The sequence below is a fragment of the Antedon bifida genome, chromosome 5 (assembly GCF_963402885.1).
Source record: "Antedon bifida chromosome 5, ecAntBifi1.1, whole genome shotgun sequence".
Lineage (NCBI taxonomy): Eukaryota > Metazoa > Echinodermata > Crinoidea > Comatulida > Antedonidae > Antedon > Antedon bifida.
In genome coordinates this window covers 10,510,602-10,526,390 of record NC_136230.1, presented here as the reverse complement: position 1 = coordinate 10,526,390, position 15,789 = coordinate 10,510,602, and the positions used below count along the sequence as shown (strand labels likewise).

Sequence of the window (15,789 nt, the reverse complement as noted above, 5' to 3'; positions counted from 1 at the left end):
TTAAACTGTTTTATTTAATTTCTTTTGTATTGTAATCAATATTATTAAAATGCCGTACCGTATTAATAAAACGTATATTTCTCACAAAGAAAAATAAATATGAATAGAATCAAACATTTAATGTGTCATTTTGTAGTTTTTATAAAGTTATTAAATTTCGGCCAAAAGGATACTTATTTCGCTTATGAAAAAAAAAACAAATGGTTGAATTAACCATGAATGTGACAATCCGGTTAACTATTATTGCCATTACATTTCAGGGCAGTTAGACTTCGTTGAAAAATTTGTTTCGATCAAAGCATGGGGAATTTCTCCAGTGTCAAAGGTAATAATTATTTATAGGCCTACTATTATTCTATTTAAAATAGCCTATTTTTTCTATATTATTTTAATCTGTAATTCAATTTAGTTATCATTGCTATTCAATCAAAAATATAGTGTAGCTGATACATAAAATATTTTAAATAGGCTATTGTTTGAAAGTTATTATACCGGTGAAGTGTCAATAACTCTTTCCTGACTATTACTATGCAATTTCAATTATTTTTTAAGCAATTAATAGTTTTTGTATTTTATATATGCCAGTTTTCAAATCACATTTCTGTTTAATGGACAATAAAGTATATATGACTATGACTATAAATAGAATAACCTATCATATAGAAACAATGGAAAATTGAACACTGTTGTAAACCCACGAGCAGGCAGAGAGCGGATGATAAATATACAAGTGTTGCGTTCGTTGGCCTATGGAAATGGTTTTAGTTGTGTGTTAAGAAAGCTGAGATAAGCTTATAAATAAAATGTTGAATACATTACCATCTGACTCAAAAACATACTGCGGATGTAGATTTTAATTATTAAAATCATGATTAGGCTATCCATTTTATTTAAAAAAAATCAAAACCGAGTTCTAATCTTGATTCGTTCCGGTAAGAGGTACAAACTAGGCCAGGCTAGATAATAGACTTGATAAGATGTTTTTTTTTTGGAAGATACATTAATTATTAATAATGATTAGGCCTAAGACGTTAATACGACAGGAAAAATAATAATTGGCATTTGCCAATAATTATAATCCCTTTAAACACTATCTGCAGCTAGTTTTGATACTTACAATATTATAATATATTCATCTTTTCCATTGATTGTAAACCTCTAATGAAACTTTGTATATATTTAGTATTCTATTATTCAACTTCTGTATTTTTTTTTCAATAATTACTAGTCAGTATAATTCAATTAATAGTCCGTATTTTTTTTTTTTCATTACTGTAATTAATCACTGTATATATTTATAATTAATATTTTTGTAAAAATCACTGTAATATACACGTTGTTATGGTTATCATGAATTTACGATTGATTGAAAAAAGTTCACATAATTTCTACAAAATTTCGTTTTGCGCTTTATTCAATCAATCATGTTTAGTTGTAAACTTGCTTGGTTAAAATACTATTAATAATCCAACCATGAATTATTTTGACAACTCATAATGTGTAAACAAAGTATAATGAATGATTCTTCAAAATATAATTTTCTTCATAAACAAACTTTCGATCATCCTCCGCTACGGTAGGCCTATTCCATATTACAACTTTTCTTTTTCCTTAACTAAACTCATTGATTTACATGTTGTTTGATCTTGTCTGCTTTATTTATGTGGATATCACTAAATATTACAGTTTTTTTCTTAAGGATAATCTTTGACAATTATAAAAAAACCAATGTGAGACTTTCATCTGTCATCAGTGTCCTCATCATTGTTTCCGATGGAAATGACAATTTATTTTATTGTTGTGTATGTACTGATCAAATCAGTCTAGCCAGTTATTGACAGATTTTATTGGTGGTTGTCATATCGTGGAATATATTAAATTCTTACAAACAATATCATTTAAATTAACCTAAATTCGCTAAAATGTGTTTACATAATAGGCATAACTTCTGAATTATGCTTCTATCGAATAATTCATTATTTTATTCTATTTTATACAAATTAATTTCGTAGGTTTGCCGCAGTGTGCAATATGGGAAATAACTTGTTTAAATATGACCGATTTAACATGATTTTTGAAGGACAACATGTGTTGAGTGAAGGATGGTTTTCGATTATGATTCAAACCAGGGCTTGCAGCGCTTGTCAACGCCTGATTCCCATAGTTTAACATATTTGATATATAGGTAACACTCTTTAAATTACTTTACAGGTTTCAAATGATTAGTATGTCGGCGTGAGAGCGTACTATCAAACGCATAAATTCTGACATTTCCTATATTCGTAAAGGTGTTCACAGTGCAGTTGACAATTAATTACAACACATTAGAACTAATTATCATTCGTTAATTGTTTTCTTTTAAACTGATGATATAAAAAACATGAATTTTCCATCTATAAAAAAAGTTTGTGGAAACCTTGAATTAGATAATAATGTATATTGATGTATGGCAATAAAATAAATGATGATGGCTAGAAAGTAGGTATTCTTCAGGAGTGGGAATATAGAAAGTGGCAGGCAAGTCTCGTACACGCCGGTATTTCTGATTGCACAGGCCCATACGACCATTTACCACGTAACTGCTATATAATTATGGAAAAGCCTTAGCCGTAGTACGAACCAATGTCTAACGGTAATGCTAAAGCGTTGATAAGCCAGCTGACAGTTTCCAATAAGAGGCTGCCTCCGCAGGAAAAGCAATGCAGTATTCAACTTTGCTGTCAGAAGACGCGATACTGCGTGATGTTTTATGTCGCTAGACATGATACAGCACGTATATCAGATGAAGTTTTTTTGCTTAGGCATAATACGAAATATTTGTTTATTGCATTCAATAACGAAATTTTACGGTTTTCTGCTTCAAAATCGATATCACATTCGGCATTTTATTTGATCAATCATTTATTTCACAATAAAAATACTTTTTTAGTTTAATTTAAAAAAAAAACTCTGAACCAAAACAAATCAAAACGAATATAATAATTATTTATGATTGCCATACGAAAAAAAAAATATTTAAAAAAACCTCCCGACGGCGTGGCAAATTGTGTCAACAGTCTTTTATAGTACTAATAGTATATTACAATAATTAGCATACAGTAAATTAATATATTTTCCTTTACCCTTTCATCAGAGGCGAAGCATTCACCATTGCGTGATGGCCGTTGTGATATATCAAACAGCAACGGCAAGTTATTATGATAGGTATATGATAAGATAACTTAAATTAATCAATACAATAATTGAAAATACCTAAATGTCATTTGATCATTTGCATCCAGCTAAGTGAAACAAGATGTAAATTATAAGTTTGGAGCCTTTACCCCAGTTGTAAATAATTACGGAGACCGCTTTTCTGAATTTGGGAAATACGATAGCTTAAAGGGCAAACTATGAAATTATTCACATTCAAGTCCATCCGAGGTTAGATATTGCTTGATATTTGTGTGATCAACATATTTTAATTTTTATACTTTAGGCCAAGTTAAGAATAAACCAACTATGATTTTGTCTGAAACTTTTTTATCTGAGTAAAATATTCGCAATAAAAATGGTAGGAAGGCTAACAACGCAAACAAATACAATAGAGGGCGCACTCTCCATTTTCCTTTTGAAAAGTTGTAAGAAACAACACAAAAATAAACATAAATAGGCCTAACTAAACTAAAAACTATTTACAAGCAACAATACAATACTATAAATCGATCATTGGGAGTACTTTAAACAATAAATAATACTTTTCATAAGTACATTTACAAAAGGATACAGATAAGGCCCATCAAATCACAGTCATTCTTTTATATTTGTATTTTGTAATTTGCTCATATTAATATTAAAGTTTATTATAGTGCATATTATTGAAACAAACAAATAAAAATAATCAGCTGTACTACATCAATGCTAAATTTAAAAAATATTTCATGAATAAAAAAAATGCATGATCTCCAAAGATTTTCTTTTATTTCGTTGAACTATCACATTTACATCAATGACGCTTAATCATTAATCTCATCATCGTATAAATAGCAATGTCTGTCACATGTATGTTTAAATTGACTATTTAAATATTATAAGTATTATGATTGAAAGATCGACCAATAATATGTTGTTAGCACATTGTAATAGCAAAAACAAATGCATATTATTTTTTATATAATCAATTAAAATACAGTATGTTTAAAGAAATAAACATTGCTGTAAATCCACTATAAATTGTTTGCAAATTTATAGTTAATAGGTAATAGGCTTAATTTAAAATTGGTGGCAGCAAATCAAGAATTTAAATTTTTAATAACTAGATTTTTTTATGTGTTGCATTTCATTGTTTTGTTGTTTGAGTGAGTAATCCAATCAACTGTTTGAATTAATAAATAAATAATTACTTTTATTTCAGAAAAACTTTAAGGAAATGTCATTAGTGAGCAAATAATATTATGTCTTCGATAGTATAATATAAAACATTATCATTATTAGACTTTTTCATATCGATAGGTCAAATCTTTGAGAGATCAGCTGTTTGTTAATTACTTACTTTATACTATGTTTCTTGTCACAGATAGGATATCTGAAAACTATTATGACGGGCTAATGAATATGGGCTTGCATTTCACTGAATACACGATAAGAATCAGAAAACTTTAATAACTAAAAACAATATATTTACAACGTTTTGGGCCCCGCCGTGACGCTTTGCTCTCTGCAGTCCTGCAACAAATTACATGAATCAAGTACGTGCGCAAAATGTGCGGCTGCGATTGTTTTTGTTTGTGGAATATCACGAAAAGGTGTAATTATGTCCAGCTTACAAGTTCTGAAAAGCCAATATGGCGACACCTGCTGATGTTGTCAAGTTCAAGGCCATTGTTTGACATGAAACGTGTACTCAAACCTCCATCTTTTCGGTAACTCATCTCCTACAGGGCCAAAGTTTAAAACAGCAAATATTTGGTAGAATAAATGCGTGACATATCCTGTATTACTTTACTTCAGGTTTAGAAAAAACGGATTCTATGGCATTCACAGGCATTTAAAAATAATATACACAATTTTTCATAAATGCCTAAAATAGACGACGGCAGTGTTGATATCCATTCGAAATACTAGGCATATAACTTATACAATTCGGTTAAAGACCCAGATACCGTTATTTTGATAATTATTATAGGTTGTTCGCATTTTTTTCGGACCAATAATGTTAATATCAACGTATAGGTTTTATCACAAATAGCGTAAAGAGTGGTCTTATCGCTTTTAGGCGCTATTATGGACACACAAGTTCTCTCGTGTAAAACCCGTCATGAAAATTGTAAAATTTGTAAGAATTTTTGTTAGAATTGTGTTAATTATTCTGCTTACGACAGTAAATTACTGTTTTTTTTACACCTTATTCGTAATTATGAACAAAGTCAAAATATTGAAAGCATATTGAACCAGTATTTCTTTCCAAAAGTGCAAACTCTATATGCAAATTAACAATGAAATTTGAATACTTTTATTTTTTATTATTAGAAAGAAGAAAACTAATTTTTAAATCTCCATCGTAAGTGTCATAGGCCTATAAGTGCATCTCAAAAACAAAATAAAACAACCCGAATACATGATCGAATCTGCAGGTTTGGGGGCGATTTTTCCTTTCGAGATGTCTTTATTGTTTCCATTACTTAGCTAAACATTTTTGTGGATTGATTTATAATTTTTCCATTAAAATCCGATTATTATAAAATGTCTCTTTTGATTTAAACACAAGTATTACAGTAGGCTACTCATGCGTTTGTGGGTTTTTTTCTCAATATAGGCCTAAATACGCTATTCATGACAGGCGCGTGGAGATATTTCGAAGCATGTCATAAAAATCCAACGCAACATAGACTCTACAAGATACTCTTTCCTTTACAATTCTTTCTTTAATTTCGTCTGTGAATTGAAGCTAGTGATTGCTTTCGACATCGATTCAAACTTACTTGCATAATAACCTAAATGTAAATACGTAAAACCGCTTTGTAAATTTATATTTCTAAATTTAGGTGCAAAATAGCCAACCTTAATCAACGATACACCGATGAAACTGATCCTGAATTATCTACATTATAACAAATGACGGTCACATCTGGCCACTTGGACTTACAATCATTCTATACCTTTGTTTTGTATATCCAACTGAAGTGATATCACAGCGTGCAACCAATTATGTTAGTGACCATTTATGGCAAAATTCAACATGTTTTTAAAAAAGAAATCCACCCAATATATAAGAGCTTGCAATCTGATGTAATGATATTATAACAATTGCCCAAAATGAGTTATTGAATTAAAAAAAGAATCTCCGATTACGTATCAGCAGACAGACGAAAATTACAGCTGTTGTGAAAAGTGTCTGCCAAACATTTTTAAACAAAGCATCTTAAAAGAGATATTTCTAAAATAAAACGATTCTAGATCTAAAAAGAAGTTCTTTTTCAAATATAAAAATTGATAAACATATATATATATATATTACAGACTCAGTTATGAGTAAGATTCTCGATAATCTAAAAATATACAATAATTAATAAGTCACCCAATCATTTATAATAATAACTAAGTATTTATCAAATCATTTGATTCAAAGAAGGTATTAATTTTTCTGAAGAATTTAGAATGGTTGAATGTTTGACAAAAATGGGAGTTCGTTCCGTAGTATGGAAACATTGAACAGATATCAATGTAATAACCTTTTACTTATCAACAGTCACTAACAGGTTTTTTTTCAGTACAAAAATTATACTTCAGTGCAGATTTAAAAAAAATCGACATTTACTTTAATTTTGGCCATTCATAGCTGAAATGTATAGGCCTACAAAATCGTAAAATATGCATATTTGATTATTATCGATTTCAATATTATCGAAATACTACAATATATCGTTAACAGCATTTCTTCTTCTAATTGTTTTTATTTGCATAAAATTGCCGTATAATTTGTTGTGTTTTATATTTTGATTTTAGTAACGCTGAGAATTTAATTTAAAAAAAACTTGTTTTTATAAAGGTATATGAACGTTAACTAGTTTAATACAATGTATTTGCGGATAAACTATATATTGATTGAATAATTATTTCTTTTTTCTGTTTAACTTGTTGGAATGATACGATTACTACGAATGTGGAAAAAGCTATTCAAATAGGGTGGTGTAACACCTATTTCCCAAAGCATTACAAATAAGGGGAAACATTTGAATAGTCCATTGTAGAGGGAAAACAACATAAAATGAGTGACTTACTTTTTAGTTTTTTAAGTGGATTTTTATTTAGATGAATAAAAAACAAAACAAAATAAACAGTTCGATTTAACCAGAACCAACAAAGTTGTCTGACAGCAAATGGGATTCCGATGACTATTCTGGTTAGTTTTACAGTTTTTTAGGTAAATTACGTTTATCATCAAAAAAGGTGTGACATTAACATAATATTTAAAAACTATTTCAACATCAGATAGACTATTTACCTTTAAACTATATTATCTATATTACCTTACAACAGTAACTTTATAATTTTAGCTACTGCTTATCAATGTTTACAATGATTAGAGTATGCTTTTTAGAAGGTTCATCAATTTCCATTAAACACTGTAGGTAGTAAACAATAACTAGTGCCCAACAGAGGCAATAATTACTTTAAGTGCTGCAGCAGCTAGTACAGCAACCAGTTATAAACTAACTGGACGTTGGTTAATGACAGTAGATAATTACTAAAAATAAGTTCGTTTTACCATTAGTTATATTGACGCAAATAATTAAATAAAGCTGATTGTACTGAGGCAATATTTTTATTTTTTGTTAAATAAATAATCTGATATCAATCAAATAATCTTGATTACAATCAGTAAATGAAAAATATGTTGTTATATGTTATATATCAACACATAAAGAAATATTACTTACAACAGAAAACTGGACAGAAATATATCCAAAACGGTGACCAAAAAAAAACTGTAGGCCTAAAAAGATAATAACAAAGTTTAGTAGGCTACCGGTGATCATTTAAAAACAATCTATATTATTATTATTGTTATTATTTCATGTAGGCCTATATGGCGCTTTTCCTAAGAATTTTTAAAATTTAAAAACCGTGGTTTGTTTTCGGATCTCAGACATCACCGGTCCACATTTCGTAAAGTACTGTATTATTACCAGAGGTCAGCTTTTTAAGATAGTTATCCAATCTGATCTATTTCAATAACTCTATTGAAATAAAGGTTTACATTGTTAAGACACACCAATTATTATTATTAGTATTATTATTATTAATTGATAGAAAAACTGAACTTCAGTAATATGAAACGTGTTTGGAATTATGGCGGCCCAATTGACTGACCGAGAACCATTTTTGGACATTTTTATCTCGATGCATGCTAAGTAAAGATATAATCAAATCGATTTTGCTTTCAGGCTGGTCCATTTTTTGTAACAAAGGTCTCGTGATGAAAGATCAAAGACGTGCCGATCTGGAACTATGATCTTTTGACTAACTTTTTTGAAATCTGAACTCCAGTGGTGCCCAGGTGTTCATATTTCGTACATTCTAATTTTGAATATTATATCAATTTCGTACCTTTTGACCAAATCTCACGTTTTTGTAAATCGTGAATCACGGAAATGTTGTATGGAAATGCGTAGTGTCTACACGATTCATAGTTTGTGTGACGTATAACCCAGAGGGAAGGACGTGTTTACTGGTCTGCGGTAACCGAAATCAAAGAAATAAGGTTACCACATTTTCTTAGTGTTTCTTTTTTCCTAATACTGTATTATACAGAACAAAAACACTGCTTTCTTAAAGTTGTTATAATAGACATTCTCTTTTAGTTATCAATAATAATAATCAATGCATAATAACTCCTACAATATCAGAATAAATTTGTTAATAAAGTAATGTAAGAAAATATAATGATGTGATCTATCTCATTAAAATAATATTTTCAATCAAAACAGTTAGTTCACAGAACGAAATAGTTTTGTATCAGGCCTAGTTATTGTTAGTTCCAGCAGAATGTTATTGACAAAATAATACTAATTTAAAACATCTCAAAACAATAATTATTAGTACAAATATCAGAACTTCAAGATTCAAAATTATCTATTCGTCCATAATCTGGAAATTATATATATATAACATACATAAAAACATCAAAAGTCTAACACAACGTGTGTGATAAAATAGATAGAGTTTTGAAAACTTTATGAAATGTTAAAACTTAAATAAAAACCTAAAATATTTATAAAAACCTTTCAAATAATTTGTGTGATTATATAACTCTAATTCTATGCCTAATTCTTGAAAAGAACAATGGAAAACTTTGTTTCTATCTATTGTATTGTATAATCTAATTGTATTGACGATTTTTACCACAACTCAAATTTCCGTTGTATTGCTTGTAATCTTGTAATTTGTCTTGGATTGTTATTGAACATAGTTCAATAAAGTTATTGAACATAGTTCAATAACTTGCAATCACATAAATTAATAAATGAACGATCAGTATGTAATAACTTTATAAGATCGGCCAGTAGCTTATACATATTGTTGAATACATGTTTAGGAAATAAATTAAGTTTAGGAATAAACGTATGTTATACCTTTTTACAAATACGTATTAGTAGTATGTGGAAATCATAGTAAAGGTAGTAGTAGGCCTAGTAAATATATAGTAATAGTATATATGTTGTGATATACTAATTTGTTAAGTAATTCCATTTAAAAACATGTGATACATGACAATTGGTTTCATGGGCTCATCCATCTGTATTTTTATAATATGTCACGTAGATTAAGTAACTGTGCAGTGAAATGTTTATACCACGAAGATAGCAATAGTAATTAGCACTGCATTTGTGGTCTCACGACGTTTTCTACCGATAGAAGTACGTGTTCCAACAGAGCAATAAATACTAACCATTATATTCACTGTTTGACAGCCAGTATCTAATCCAGAAAGTCAATTGAATACTCTATCTTAACCTTAGAGTCTTCTCCGCATGACATTCGGGCATATGTTATCACCTGTCCTTCAGTGTCACAAAAGAAAAAATCATTTTCCATATCTATAGAAGTATCCTAAGACCAGATATGTATAATAGACTGTGGCCCGGTGCCACCTATGCTGGTGCGTAAAGAACACAGGTGGAACATAATTACTTTAAAGTGAGAATGTTTGTTGCAAATTGTGTTATCTTATATCACAATTCTTTGTGGAAAAGATGACCTTCCTGAAACAATCTTCTTATAATAATAAGACTAGATATTGAGAAGTTTTAGTTTGATTGAACACAACATCAAAATGGAGTTAGACATTGTTGGTTAAGATGTTCGGTTTCGGCGTCCTGGACTCAAATCCAATCAGATTATCGTATGACAGTATAATATTTCCAAATACTTATTTAAGTGTTTGTAGAGCATCTTGTGTATAATGTTTATCTTGAAACAATATTACCATATTTACGAATGATTGAATTCACTTATTTTGCAATTTCCCTAAATATTTTAACAAAAGAAATGAAACTAAAATAACTCATTCCTCGGGATAAAAAAAATACTACGGCCGGCGAAAGAAGAAGATAAAACCAGCTTCTCTGAAAAAAATCAAAATCATTCAAACATTAGTCATATAGTAGAACCACAATTGTGTGTTTATTATTTTCATTCACCTTCAACATACTGCATAATACATCTTGGCAGTCATTACAACATTGTAAATATTATATAGAAAAATGTAAAAACCTTGCACTGAGAACGTTAAGTAACAATGTTGTGTACAAACATTTGGAAAAAATTACTATATTATGCAAATTATGAAATGTATACATTAAAATAAATATAATGTTCTTGAAATGAAATGAAATAATAATATCTCCAAATAAAGAGACTGGACACATTATTGAGAATCTTTTGATCACACTTTCAAGGATCTAATGATCTTTTACAAAATTTGTCACCGGAAGCATGAAAATGGTAGGCCTATATTATATTTAACTAGCAAAACATACAGATTGACGAAAGTCTTCAAATATTCATTAAAATATAATCTAAAACACCAAAGAAACACCCACAAATAATGATTTAGTATCGTATTTCTGTATTTATAATTCATCGCGTCTTGACTTACAAATCTTTCCTAGAAACTAAAACTAACGTCACATAAAATATAATTCAAGAAACAGGTACTGATTAACACTTCTGAGTTTTACTGAATTGTTCGTATCAATTTCATAAAGAATAATCTGGATTTAATATTTTACAGTAAGATCTTTGGAAGAAAGTAACCGTGTAGAGTTTCAAGAAGTGCCGATCGCCGCCCACGAAGATGTTTGGTGACGACCGACTCTGGGTAATGTCAACCACAAAACTTCCCAACTGGGACACAGACCATTACCAAGGCATGTTAGCGTTATTTATCCAGTGGAAATTAATATGCCTTATATGCTATATTTGTATGCTATGTATGAGTGACTGTACTTTCTGCAAAGTAGATAAGGTACACGTGGTCCAAAGCAATATTGTGTACTGTGTAAATAGCTTTAATTGGCAACGGGGTTTCTTTAACCTTCGTGATTTGTTCTTGATAAAACTTAGTATACATTAGTAAATGCAGGGAAGAGTGAAATTGGTAAATGTAAATACAGTAGTATCTTTTACGTGAAATGGATAAACTTTACCTTATTATGAAAATTAATATTTTTACAAACAAGAATTCATCTTTGCACCTATATCATGAAAAGGCAGTTTGGAATTTTGATTGGACGGAAACTGGATGACCTGTTCCGATGACCTTTTGGTTTGTTCACACGATACGCCGTTATCTTGTTCTTTATATTCCCTATACCGAAAGATTGAGCAAAAAAGCAATTTGAACTTTGTGCTATTACATTACTTTCATTTACAGTTTCATACTTTCTTGACATGTTCATTATAAGTTGATTGAAAATGTATCTTCGGGCTATGGAAATTAAATGAATGTTCTAGTTAGATGTACGTTCTTCAAAAGTTGTGATACTCTTTATACCTTTGACTAATGAAACGGTATCCAGATTATCTTCTGGTTTTTTTTCTTCTTAATTTTGTTTCAGTGATAACTTTAAAAAAGTGTATGTTGTTCTTTGAAACATATCTATCAGAAATAGCAACAGTTAAGCTTACCGCAAGTATTGTAAATTTAGATATGTAGGCCTATATACAATGAAAAATGCAAACATGCTGATATGTAAATGATTATAAATTGACTCATCAATATTCTCTTAATCTTTAAACAATTACTTTACTTGAAACATAAGAAAAACAATCGACACGACAGTGATTCTCAATTACTATAGTAAATTGTTACATTCAGTTATATCATCAGGGACCACGGATTAACCTCACAGAATGATCCAATACGTTCTTATAAAATTTAGACTGTTCTGACAGTGAAGATCGCAAAAGAGTATACATAACCAGCCTCTACGCAAACATAGCCCGCCATGGTGCACTAGTTCGCGCCTTCCGGCTATGGCGTCCGGTGTGCGCATGGTGAGTAACCGCCCAAGCGCCAAATTACGAGGGCGGCCTAAGCAGTAGTATTTCAGCGCGGCAACAAGCTATAATACACTATACATAATGATACATTTAAGACAGTTAAACATTATTTTAAAATGTGAATATAAAAATGAAACAAGAATGACAGAGCATTATTCATAAATACTATCATGAAACGCGATAGGCATATTTTCATTTAGTCATCGAATAGTAACTCAATGACGTCATCTGCATAACTCAAATATCTTTGTATGAAGTTGAAATCAGATAACAAGTTCTGAGAACCAATACTAGACAACACACGTTTGTTGAAAAGAATTTCCTATTAAACATCTTAATGAACATGATCATGTTTAAATTAGATGACTAAGTAACTGTACATAATATTCATAATATTAGTAAAGTTGCCTATTAGGTATATTTTCTATTTATAGCAAACAATCACAAAGTTGCAATTTAACAAAAGGCTGCTATATATTAAAATATTCCAACAAACACTAATCTATCCAAATAATGTTTAATGTTCATAAAACATTTACATTAGATTTATAAAAACCAATCATCGATAAAAAGGAAGGGACATAAAAAATATCACGACAGTTTCTAATAAAGTTTAAAGATATAAACTGTATAAAAAAGTATAACAAAAACTGTGCAAAAGATAAAAAAAAGTCACCAAACGGCGGTGACAATTCAACAGATAATGAATACTGTTCTTTATAATACAATACAATATACTCTACTATTGTTGTTCTTGACAGGAGCCAGTTTGTTGAGTACAACTGAATATGTATTTGAGATACAGTACAGTACTACGGCTCATGGATGAAATAGTATATGCACGGAAGATGAATCAGGTAAGAAGACATTTGCATACATGTAGACAGATAACTAACAATTGGACGCTCGTGTAGGCATAATACGGTTAAAGTACAAAACAGATGCTTTACATCCATTTTAAAAGGCATTATAAGATGTGATTGTAAGATTAGATATCAACATATTTCATTTTAGTATAATTTAAAATGGTAGAAAACCATTTATTCTAATTAACATTTTTCTGAAAATGTCAAATTTTGTCTAGACAGCGTCCTCTGTGGTTGACATTTAATATCAAGTTATGTTGCTGTATCCAAAGCTATGTAAATATTGTGAAAACATAATTCCATTAAATGGTTAAGAACGTAAATAGATTGGTTAATGTAAGGTACATTTTATATGTCGGGTTAGAATAACGCATTATGTCTTTACCAGATGTATGGCTCATGTCGCTTGATTCGAACATTACTCATGAGTTGACTCCATGCAACAATACAGTCGTACGCCAAGCTAATACCCTATATAAGTTATTAAAACCAACTAAATATTATTTGCTATTTTAATAACTTACTTCGGAGTAGCTTTGCCTCAGAAAACTAAGTTAATTAGATGTTTGCCCTACTCCGACATGAATTTGAAAAATACATGTGAAACAATTCGAAAAATAATTATCGAGTGTGACTCGAAACCACGAGTTTTATATCACTACTCTAGCGTGCATATACCTCAAATGTACTTTTCATTACGTGAGATATTAAATATTATATGTATAAGCATTATAATTAGAAAAAAAATATCACCCAAAAATAGGTCTAGAATGGATCGAACACAACTATATAGGCCGATGTTCTCAAAGCATATTACTCTTAGGAATTCTATACATTTCGGTATAACTTCTAAATAACATTACCAGTAGGCAGAATGGGTAAAGTTTCTATAACATTATCATCAAAAACATGTGTGTATGGTCAATTAAAATGCCAAAATACTCTTGGCTAAGTGTTTATTATTACCGATAGTCAGATCAGTTACGTAGTGTAGGCTAACCCTGAATTGAATATTTTCTTTACGAGTGATAAAAGCAATAGGTTTTTTAAAGAATTTGTAGGTAAATCGACCAGGTGAAAATTGGTATCGTATAGCAGGAATGAAGATTGATAGTAGAGTTGATACTTGAAGAAGAAATTGGAAGCCTAAGGAAGGTGATAAACACCTCAAGCTGTAAGAGATCTCATGTATTTATTCAGGCGAAAACTTTGCTTGGAACATCAACAGAATTGACAATGTCACTTAGGTAATTTTTCTATTCTATCACATGTTGATTCTATGTTTATTCCTAGTCTTAACTGAACTAGACATTGGATCCATTTATGAAACCTTAATCTAAAAGAAAACTTTGCTTAATATTAATCCAGGCTATTAATCAATTTACAATTTACTTTTAACGGATTTAAATGCATGTCAACATTTCCACTTATCTGACATAAAGGTATTGGTCAACATTACGCTAAAATGTATCAGCTGTGTTTTTAACTCTTTAGAGAACATAAGATGTCATAGTATTTCTTTTAAATGGGAAATTTCAAGACTCAACTAAGTAATTTACTAATAATGTGGTCCAATTATTGTCTGTCCCGTGCATCATTATTCCATCAAGCCGTTGGGGGCTTCAAACGCACAGCGCGATTCACAGTGAAAGTAGACATAATGGGTTTTTTAAACTCCAGGCCTACCGAAGAGTGTTAGTGATGTTTGTCGTGTGTCAAACATTACATTTAATGATAATTGGTAAATGTTAAATCATACGATAATGTCTTTTTGCTAAAAAACTATTTTGTTTAATATTTGACTAGCTTAGAAAATACAGTAGTAATTATTATTCGACATTAATTCCTGTGTTAAACCACGGAAGAGTGAAATAACACTACAATTTCACGCTTCCTTGGTTAAACCAAAAGTTGGTAATTGAATGATCAACTTTGGTTTAACATTGTAACAGTTGTATATAATGTGAAATAAGTAACAGTATTGTATTATTCAACATTGTATATGCCTAATACATGATTATTTTCATTTAACGTTTGCTTACTATTTTAAAATTTCGATTGTTTTTCTAAATGCTTTATTTAAAAATATAAATATTTCCTTTAACCATATGAAATTTTTATTTCATATTATCAGAAAACAATACAGTGACATAATCGAATTGATATTAGGCGTAACATTAATATTTACAAATAGAAAGCTCAAGAATACAATTTGCATGTGTTTTTTAAAATAATATTTCACGGAGGTGACAATACAGGAGAATGTTATTGTTGGTTGCCGGTTTGAAACCAGAGAGACAGGTAAGCAACACTTTGTATATTCATCAGAAACTAAGTATATTTTTATGGTAGATTTTTTGTGCAATTGGATTCCCGA

At 29.8% G+C, this 15,789-nt stretch overlaps 1 long non-coding RNA gene across 1 annotated transcript in view; it reads right to left on the bottom strand.

The window, feature by feature from the left end:
- The window catches only part of LOC144842725 (uncharacterized), a 42,647-nt gene that overhangs the window by 13,182 nt on the left and 13,676 nt on the right, over window positions 1-15,789 (bottom strand). Inside the window, exon 2 of the long non-coding RNA XR_013612163.1 lies at window positions 11,691-11,851. This is a non-coding gene — a long non-coding RNA (uncharacterized LOC144842725). The remainder of the gene's footprint in view (window positions 1-11,690; window positions 11,852-15,789) is intronic.